The sequence below is a fragment of the Capra hircus genome, chromosome 18, assembly GCF_001704415.2.
Source record: "Capra hircus breed San Clemente chromosome 18, ASM170441v1, whole genome shotgun sequence".
NCBI classification, from domain to species: Eukaryota; Metazoa; Chordata; class Mammalia; order Artiodactyla; family Bovidae; genus Capra; species Capra hircus.
The window spans coordinates 64,214,905-64,224,239 of record NC_030825.1 but is presented as its reverse complement, the minus strand read 5'-3'; positions in this window follow the sequence as shown (position 1 = coordinate 64,224,239).

The following is a 9,335-nucleotide window of genomic DNA, read 5'->3' as shown; positions in this document are numbered from 1 at the left end:
TGTTTCTGTATCTCCTCTTCACCTGTATTGATGTGCAAGGGGAGAGCATTGAGGTGAAAGCGATTATACCCAACTGGAACATTCATACTGTAAAGGACCAGCTTTAGGGAGGAAGAAATGGGCTTCCCCCCTCCTGGGTTCTTCTGACTGGTCTAAGAATTAAATTGACATGAGATGGATTAACAAAAGAATTTTAAAAAACATTTTGATAACACATACAAGAACGAGAACCCAGGAAAACTGAATTAACTCACCAAAATGGCTGAAACCCTCCTCTTAAAAATTATCTTCAGCTTAAACAAAAAGAGGCTGCTGAAGGTAATAGCTTGGGACTCAAAGGGAAGGAAGGAAATACAGATGAAGATGGAAAAGCAAATGTTTGGTAAAGCATTGTTTGTGGGGCCAGCAGAGATGCTGGGACCCAGGGAAGACTCTGAGCGCCACATCCTGCTGGTTTCCCCTACTGTCCTCCACCCATGTTCTTTGCAGACATCACTAGTGATAGAGACCCTCTTCCCAGAATCATGGTGGTGGTTGTTTTAGTCGCTCAGTCGTGTCTGACTCTTTGCAACCCCATGGAACATAGCCTAGCAGGCTCCTCTGTCCATGGAATTCTCCAGGCAAGAATACTGGAGTGGGTTGCCATGCCCTTCTCCTCTCAAGCCCTATCCCAGGCTATAAAATCAGTATCCCTGGAGACAGGTTCAGGAAACTGTGTTTTTAACAAACCTTCCAGCTGATTATGATAAATGTTAGTTATAGGATCATGGGCATAGGGAAACAAAGACTCAGGTTCTCACAGTTGCTCAAGTTGAAGCCAAGATTATATCCAGGAGTTTAACTCAAAAATCTGTGCTCTCAATCACTGACATATTCTCATTGAAGTGAAAGTCACTCAGTCATGTGACCCCATAGACTATACAGTCCATGGAATTCTCCAGGCCACAATACTGGAGTGGGTAGCCTTTCCCTTCTCCAGGGGATCATCCCAACCCAGGGATCAAATCCAGGTCTCCCACATTGCAGAGGATTCTTTACCAGCTGAGCCACCAGGGAAGCCCAAGGATATTGGAGTGGGTAGCCTTTCCCTTCTCCAGCAGATCTTCCTGACTCAGAAATCAAACCAGGGTCTCCTGCATTGCAGGTAGATTCTTTACCAACCGAGCTATCAGGGAAGCTTCAGTGAAACAAGAAGGAAGTAAACAAAAATCCTTACCTCCTCGTGCATTAAATGGGCAACACTCAGGGATGAGTCACAAGATGAAAAACACGGTTTAGTAAGTACATGGTGGGGTGGGGCGGAGGTACACCCAATCAGAAGATTTATTATGCAGAATATTTCAAAACACAATGTATGATACGGGCTCATGATCGTTAGAAGATATTTAACATAAAAACACTCATGCAGGGACTTCCCTGGTGGGCCAGTGACTGGGACCTTGCCTTCCGATGCAGGAGTTGCAGATTCGATTCCTAGTTGGGGAGCTAAAATCCCACATGCCTCACGGCCAAAAAAAACCAAAACATAAAAAAGTAGTAGAAGCAATATTGTAACAAACTCAATAAAGACTTAAAAATAGTCCACATCAAAAAAAAACTTTTAAAAAATTAAAATGTTCATGTTAAAATGCTAAATCAGAAGAGCACAATAATTGAAAAACATCACCACACCTGAAATGTGCTAATTAAAGCAAGACAATCAGAAGGGGGGAAATTCCATAGGAAGTCATTGGCAGCTACCCCCGTCCAAGTCTTTTCTCCACTTAATAAAGACAGAGTTCAGCTTGAGGACTGCAAAAATCCTTCTAAGGGACTTCCCTGGCACTGGTTAGGACTCGGTGCTTCCACTGCAGGGGGCATGGGTTCCAAGATCCCACAGGCTGCTGCTTGGCCAAAAAAATAATAAAAGCCTCAGGCCAGCCATTAAAGCTTGCAATGTTCAGTGCTACAGACTCCACCAATAATTGCCACTGACTTAAAAAACAAGACAGAGAAACAGGCTGGAGAGTCAGTACTCACCTCGTTCCAGCTAGGACTCAGTTGCAGCCTGTGGGTATTTCACACAAATGAAATCTCCAATAAGAAAAGTCCCCCGCCAGCCCATGCTCTAGGATTGGCCCCTAGGCCCCGGGGTGAGGGCTGGACTTCCTGCCCAGGGTGAAATGGCCCTCCTACTAACAGTGGCTGGTTCTCAGTCTTGAAAATGCAACTCACATTGCAATCACCCAGGTCCTACCCTTGGTGATTCTAATCAAAAGCTCCTCAGGTGATTCTTACATCCATCAAAGTCCTTGACTTTCCCCAATTAACTGAAACTGATCAGAGGCCAGACAGGAAATTCAAGCATGGCTTGACTGGGCTACCTGCTGCAGCAGGGGGAAGTGAGAACAAGAAACAGTTTCCCTGGACAGCTTGCCTATTCCTGAGGAGGGGAGGGTGTGCTGGTTCCTTATGTGGGGAGAGGATAGGCATGTCCGGGGGTCGGACTGGAGGGGTGGCTTGCGTGGTTTGCCGGAACTAAAAAGCCTCTTGATGAAAGTGAAAGAGGAGAGTGAAAAAGTTGGCTTAAAGCTCAACATTCAGAAAACGAAGATCATGGCATCTGGTCCCATCACTTCATGGGAGATAGATGGGGAAACAGTGGAAACAGTGTCAGACTTTACTTTGAGGGGCTCCAGGATCACTGCAGATGATGATTGCATGAAATTAAAAGACGCTTACTCCTTGGAAGGAAAGCTATGACCAACCTAGATAGTATATTGAAAAGCAGAGACATTACTTTGCCAACAAAAGTCCATCTAGTCAAGGCTATGGTTTTTCCAATAGTCATGTGTGATGTGAGAGTTGAGCTGTGAAGAAAGCTGAGCGCTGAAGAATTGATGCTTTTGAGCTGTGGTGTTGGAGAAGACTCTTGAGAGTCCCTTGGACTGCAAGGAGATCCAACCAGTCCATTCTGAAGATCAGTCTTGGGTGTTCATTGGAAGGACTGATGCTGAAGCTGAAACTCCAATACTTTGGCCACCTCATGCGAAGAGTTGACTCATTGGAAAAGACCCTGATGCTGGGAAGGATTGGGGGCAGGAAGAGAAGGGGATGACAGAGGATGAGATGGCTGGATGGTATCACCGACTTGATGGATGTGAGTCTGAGTGAACTCCGGGAGTTGGTGATGAACAGGGAGGCCTGGTGTGCTGTGATTCATGGGGTTGAAGAGAGTCAGACACGACTGAGCAAATGAACTGAGCTGAAGGAGAACTGAAGGAGATGTTGAGTGTAGGGGATACGACACAGGACTCTGCTTTAGCTCCAGGCTCTTCAAAACTGGCAGTTGGGCTTTTGAGTCTCTTTGTATCTTTTGTCCAGAATTTGCCCCAACTGCACATGTACACAGTTATTTTTAGTCCTATATAGTTTATTTGTGGCTTCTTCAGATGGCTCAGTGGTAAAGAATCCCCCTGCCAATGGAGGAGCCGCAGGAGACCCGGGTTCAATCCCTGGGTCAGGAAGATCCCCTGGAGAAGGAAATGGCAACCCCCTCCAGTATTCTTGCGGGAAATCCCACGGATGGAGGAGCCTGATGCAGTCCATGGGGCTGCAGAAAGTCAGACTTGACCTAGCGACGGAGCACACACGCAAGTTTCTGGGGGGTTTTTTGTTGTTGTTGATTTTTTTTTCAAGAGTCAGGTTTGTTTGTTTGTTTTTTACCAGCTTTTGAAAACATATAATTAACAAATAGACTTTTTATATATTTAAGATGTACTATGTGATATTTTGATATATGTTTACGCTGTGAGATAATCACCACCATCAAGCTAGCACATCCATCACCTCACACACACTGTGTGTGTGTGTGTGTGTGTGTGAAGTGTTTTCTATTTTTCCCTGATTTGCTGAAATTGGAAGATCTTTGGCCAGAGACTTTCTGGATATTTTCACTCAAAACATAGGAGAAAAACCTTGATTACTGTTGTCAGCTTTTCTGTTTCCCCACAAAATAAACTACATAGTATTTTGTTTAGTCTTATCAATCAATAAGCGTAAGCAAATTGGAATTGAAATCCTATCTTGCCATGCATCAACCTACTATTTATAAACAGTATCTGGCAATTCAATACTTCTATGCACACACGTACAATACAAACCCTGAGAATGTATTTCTCTTTCACTCTGTAAAAAGTTGCGTCTCTCATCCTCTTTTCAACACTCACACTTATGATCCATAAATATTGAAATACAAATCCAGTCAGTGTATTGATGATTAACTTCACCAATAAACAGTGGGTACAAATTAAACCAAAAATGGTGTTTGTTGGAAGCCCATCTCATAAAGAATGGGGACACATTCATATACTCCTGAGAGAGATGGCAGTTGTGCAAATTAAACAAATGCCCGAGAAAACTAATAGCTACCAAAACAGATTATGTTAGCCATGGCCTGCAGTGCCATTCAGCATTTTAAAGGATGGTTTAACAGCCTGTATAATTAAAGGGAAGTATCAATGATTGGTTTTTAAATGAGAATTAATAATAATGTTAATTTTTATTAATAATAAAACTATTATTTTGTTAATAACAATAAAATTGTGGAACAAACTATTGCTTAGAACCATTGTAACAACATTGCACATATTACACCCTTTAAATCTCATAAAATTTATGAAGTAGGTACTATGATTATTTCAATCTTTTGAATGCTAAACAGTAATGTTCAGAGGAGTTCCCTGGTGGTTCAGTGGTTAAAGCTCTGGGCTTCCAATGATGCAGGGGACACTGGTTTGATCCCTGGTCAGGGAACAAAGATCCCACATGCCACCCATTACAGCCAAAAAAAAATTTTTTTTCAGTAACGCTCAATTAGCTGTAGGATTATAATTGGCTGATCCAGGATTCAAATCAAGACAATAAGGCTTGCCAGTCAGTGCCTTGAACTATTAGCTAAGCCCAATAGCTAACTAACCAACTAAATCACCAAGTGTATAGTTGTTTACTCACACATTTGTTGCTGTTGTTGTTCAGTTGCTCAGTCATGTCCGACTCTTTGCAACCCCATGGGCTGCAGCACGCCAGGCCTCCCTGTCCTTCACCATCTCCTGGAGCTTGCTCAAACTCATGTCCACTGAGTCAGTGATGCCATCCAGCCATCTGGTCCTCTGTCATCCCCTTCTCCTCCCGCCTTCAATCTTTCCCAGCATCAGGGTTTTTTCCGGTTACTCACACATGCACACATATATTTCGGAATTCAGAAGAACAGCTGGAAAAAATACAATCCCATATGTATCCCTGGAATCATACGTGTTGTGAGCCAGTCTTTACATGATTTTATTCAATCATCCCATAACCCTACATGTGCTCTTAACATTCTCATTTACGAGTGAAGAAATTAAGACTGAAATGTCAGCTAACATCCCGAAGTTCAGATAACTCATGGGTGGCAGGGGAGAGGGGTGCAATTAAACAGCCTTCTGTTGGAATAAGTGAGTTTGGGGAGGGTAGACCAAGCCCGCAAAGGTGGTCGGATATTCAAAAGAGGAACTCCGTGGCCAGAACATAGCACTGGTTAAGTTGATAAGAAGCCACAATTGCAAAATACGTCAACAACCTGTCCAGTGCTGTTACAGCTGACTTAAGCCAGGCTGTGGGTCTCTGTAAACAGGGTGAAGGTCACAGACAAGGCAGGACTGTTAGCCTGAGAAGGAGAAGTGAAACCCACCATCTAAATTGCCTGCTTCTAACTCACAGGCTTGGAGAATGAAATTATGGAGGCCAGGAGGAGGGATTGGGGGAAGGATAGTTAGGGAGTTTGGGATCAACATATACAGACTGCCGTATTTAAAACAGAGACCAACAAGGACCTGCTGTAGAGCACAGGGGACTCTGCTCCCTGTTCTGCGGCAGCCTGGCCGGGAGGGGGGCTCGGGGGAGGACGGATACACGTAAAGGTAGGGCTGAGCCCCTTCACGGTCCACCTGACATGCTCACAACAGTGTTCGTCGGCTGTAACCCTCAATACAAAATAAAAAGTTGAAACATAAATTTATTCTAATTTGGGTCTCCAAATGCTGCCATTGGTGACCAGGTAGATGAACCTGGAGGGCATTTGGCTAAGTGAAATTAAGCCTGACAGAGAAAGTCACATGGTGAAAGGCATCACTATATGTGGAATCTTAAGAAGCTGAACTTGTGGAGACGAGAGAGTGGAAGAGTGGTTCCCAGGGGCTGGGGAGGTGAGGAGAAGGGAGACACTGGCCAAAGCCGCAAACGTCAGCGATTCTGATGCCTGACCAGTTACCAAACTGAGAGCATGACTTGACTAGGAAAGGACTGAGCCTCACCCCACGATGGATAAAAGCCGTCGTACCCTCTACCGGGAGACGACTGGCATGCTTCCAGTCGTATGAAGATCACTGGCATTATCACGTCAAGTGAAACCCTGGTTTCCCATGTCTGTATCCAAAAGGCAAGTGTGGCTGTGTGCTTTTGTGCTTAGATGTTCAGTTGTGTCCAATTCCTTTGCGCCCTCCATGGACTGAAGCCCACCAGGCTCCTCTGTCCTTGGGATGTTTCCTGTGAGAGTAATGGAGTGGGTTGCTATTTTCCTCCTCCAGGAGATCTTCCCGGCCCAGGGATTGAACCTGCGTCTCCATGTCTCCCACACGGCAGGCGGATTCTTTACACACTGAGGCATCGGGGAAGCCCGGAATATCGTTAAAGGAAGTGTTTTGGAAGCCAGGTTGATGAGAAGCAGTGGCTGTGGCTTTCCCCTCTGTCAGTTTAGCTAAATTTGTACTACGTTTCCTAGAATTTTCTTCCCCCTCCAGCTCTGGGTTAGGAGTGACCACAACAGGAACTGACGCAAGGCACCAAAGGTGGAAGTGAAGCTGCGGGCCTGCTGACACGCAGATGCTGAATGTGATCACGCTCAGGGGGCCTGTGTTCAGCCCACACACCTTATATGGGACTTGCCGGCCGACCCACTGGTGCGAGCCCACAGCCAAGCCCAGTGCCTCCAAATCCCCCAGCTCCTCCAACGAGGCCAGCACCTGCACCGCCTTTTTGAAGACCTGTGATAAAGGGCCCTAGGCTTCATTGAGACAGGAGCCAGAGATGGACAGGTTGCCACTGGTTTTCTCGAGCACTCCAGTTCTGCCCCGATCTACCCCGCCATCTCCTGCCACACACGCCCAGGTTCTCCTCTCAACACCCAGTCTGCCTGACTTTTCATAACATCAGGAGGCCCACAGATGATACCACAGTGGCCTTCCACAGATTTCTTCCTCCGTAGTCACAGTCCCATCAAGTCCAATCCCTGTAATAAAGCCTGTATTCCATGCCATGGTAGTCCTTCAGTCCTGAGGGAATTGTAGCTGGAAAACTGGAAAAGTTTTTAGATCTACAGTGTGACTACGTGGGTCTGTTCATGCGTGCTAATTCTGGTCTGACTCTGTGTGACCCCATGGACTGTAGCCCGCCAGGCTCCTCTGTCCATGGGCTTCTGCAGGCAAGAATCCTGGAGTGGATTGTCATTCCCACCTCCAGGGGATCTTCCTGATCCAGGGGTTGAACCCAGATCTCCTGCATTGCAGACAGACTCCTTACTGTTTGAGCTACCTGGGAAGCCCAGGGTGTCTTAAGTTATCTTAGATTTTTGGCAAAGATAGCATTATGACAATATAATAGGGAATACTTTAAATCAATGGTACGTGTATATCCAGAATAGATGCCATAACTGTTCATTAAGGTTCAGCCAGAATGAAAGTTTAAGAACAAAGTCGTGACTTAACCTTATGTGCATGTGTGTGTTCAGTCGCTCAGTCCCGTCTGACTCTTTGCCACTTCATGGACTATACAGCCAGCCAGGCTCCTCTGTCCCTGGGCTTCTCCAGCCAAGAATACTGGAGTGAGTTGCCATTTGCTCCTCCAGGAGCTGTTCCCAGCCCAGGGGTCGATCCTACGTCTCCTGTGTCTCCTGCATTGGCAGGCAGAATCTTTACCACTGAGCCACCTAGTGTGTGGGTATCTCATTTAGATTCAAAATTGACACCAGTAGATAATCAATGCTGACATAATGTTGGGAATATTGCAGAAGTGGGTGGAGATGGTGGAATAATTGTTCTCAAGCTCGGATTCAACTGCTCGCCACTCTAAAACCAGTACTGGAGGGATTTCCCCAGTGGTCCAGTGGTTAAGACTTCTTCCAACACAGAGGGTGCAGCTTCAATCCCTGGTTAGGGAGCTGAGATCCCACATGCCTCATGGCCAAAAACAAACAACCACCAAAACATACAATCAATACTGTAACAAATTCATAAAGACCATTTTAAATGGTCCACATCAAGCAATATGTTTAAAAAAAAAAAGTACTGAAGAGGCAAGTGTTGGTAGAAAGGGAAAATTGCTTTGTAAGGCAAATGAGATCTTAGCTACCCCCTTCAGAGGTCAAACCCACAGCCCCTGCATTGGATGGTGAGGTCCCAACCACTACACCACCAGGGACTCCCATGCAATCTTTCTTCAGAAGTTATCTTGCCCGTGTGATCAGCCTGAGGGATCCCAAAGGGAGTAGAGAGCTAGTCGCTCTTTAAGGACTTAATTCTTCATTCTTCGTTTTGTAAGGCCAGACCCCGGGGGCCATGATGGGCCGCCCCTCCTCTCCCTCCCGCCGGCAGGGGAAGTCCCTAATGGAAGGAGCCTCTCAGATCCCAAGGACCAATGACAGCATACTTCACCAGCTAAAGCCACCCCACCCCAGCCACGTAGAAGGACCCGTCAGCCCACGACGCCTCAGCCTGGCGACCTAACTGAACCCCTGTCCATCTAGCCTGACCATCCCTCGCAAGGAACGTATAAAAACCACCCCCAACATGGTCCAGGCACGGACTTCCTCGACCTGGCTCGTTCGGGTCGGGGAACCCCGCCCGGGAGCGTTTCGCCATTAAAAAGCCTGTTAGACACTCTTTTGGTGTCATGGTCTTTTACCTAACACTTTTAATCTAGGGAAAGAATATACAGGGTTGGCAAGACACGGTGGGCATTCAGTAGAGCGTAAGTCAGCAGTTAGGTTAAGTTGGCTAGTGGTCTCATTTCTGTCATCACTCATAGGTCCTTCTAGGGTTAGGGAAAACCAGAATGGGCAAAGAGGAAAGGGCAGAAGAGCTGCTTTCCTATGGACTCGGCAACGATCGCTCCGGCAAGGTCTGTTTTGGACAGTTTCCATATACCATGCGATTGTAGCTTTGGGAAATATTCAATACGCCCCCAGATTTGCATATAAACAACTGGAATGCAGCGTTAAGAGGCCAAGGCCCGTAATACACACGAGATTTCAGAGCAATCCC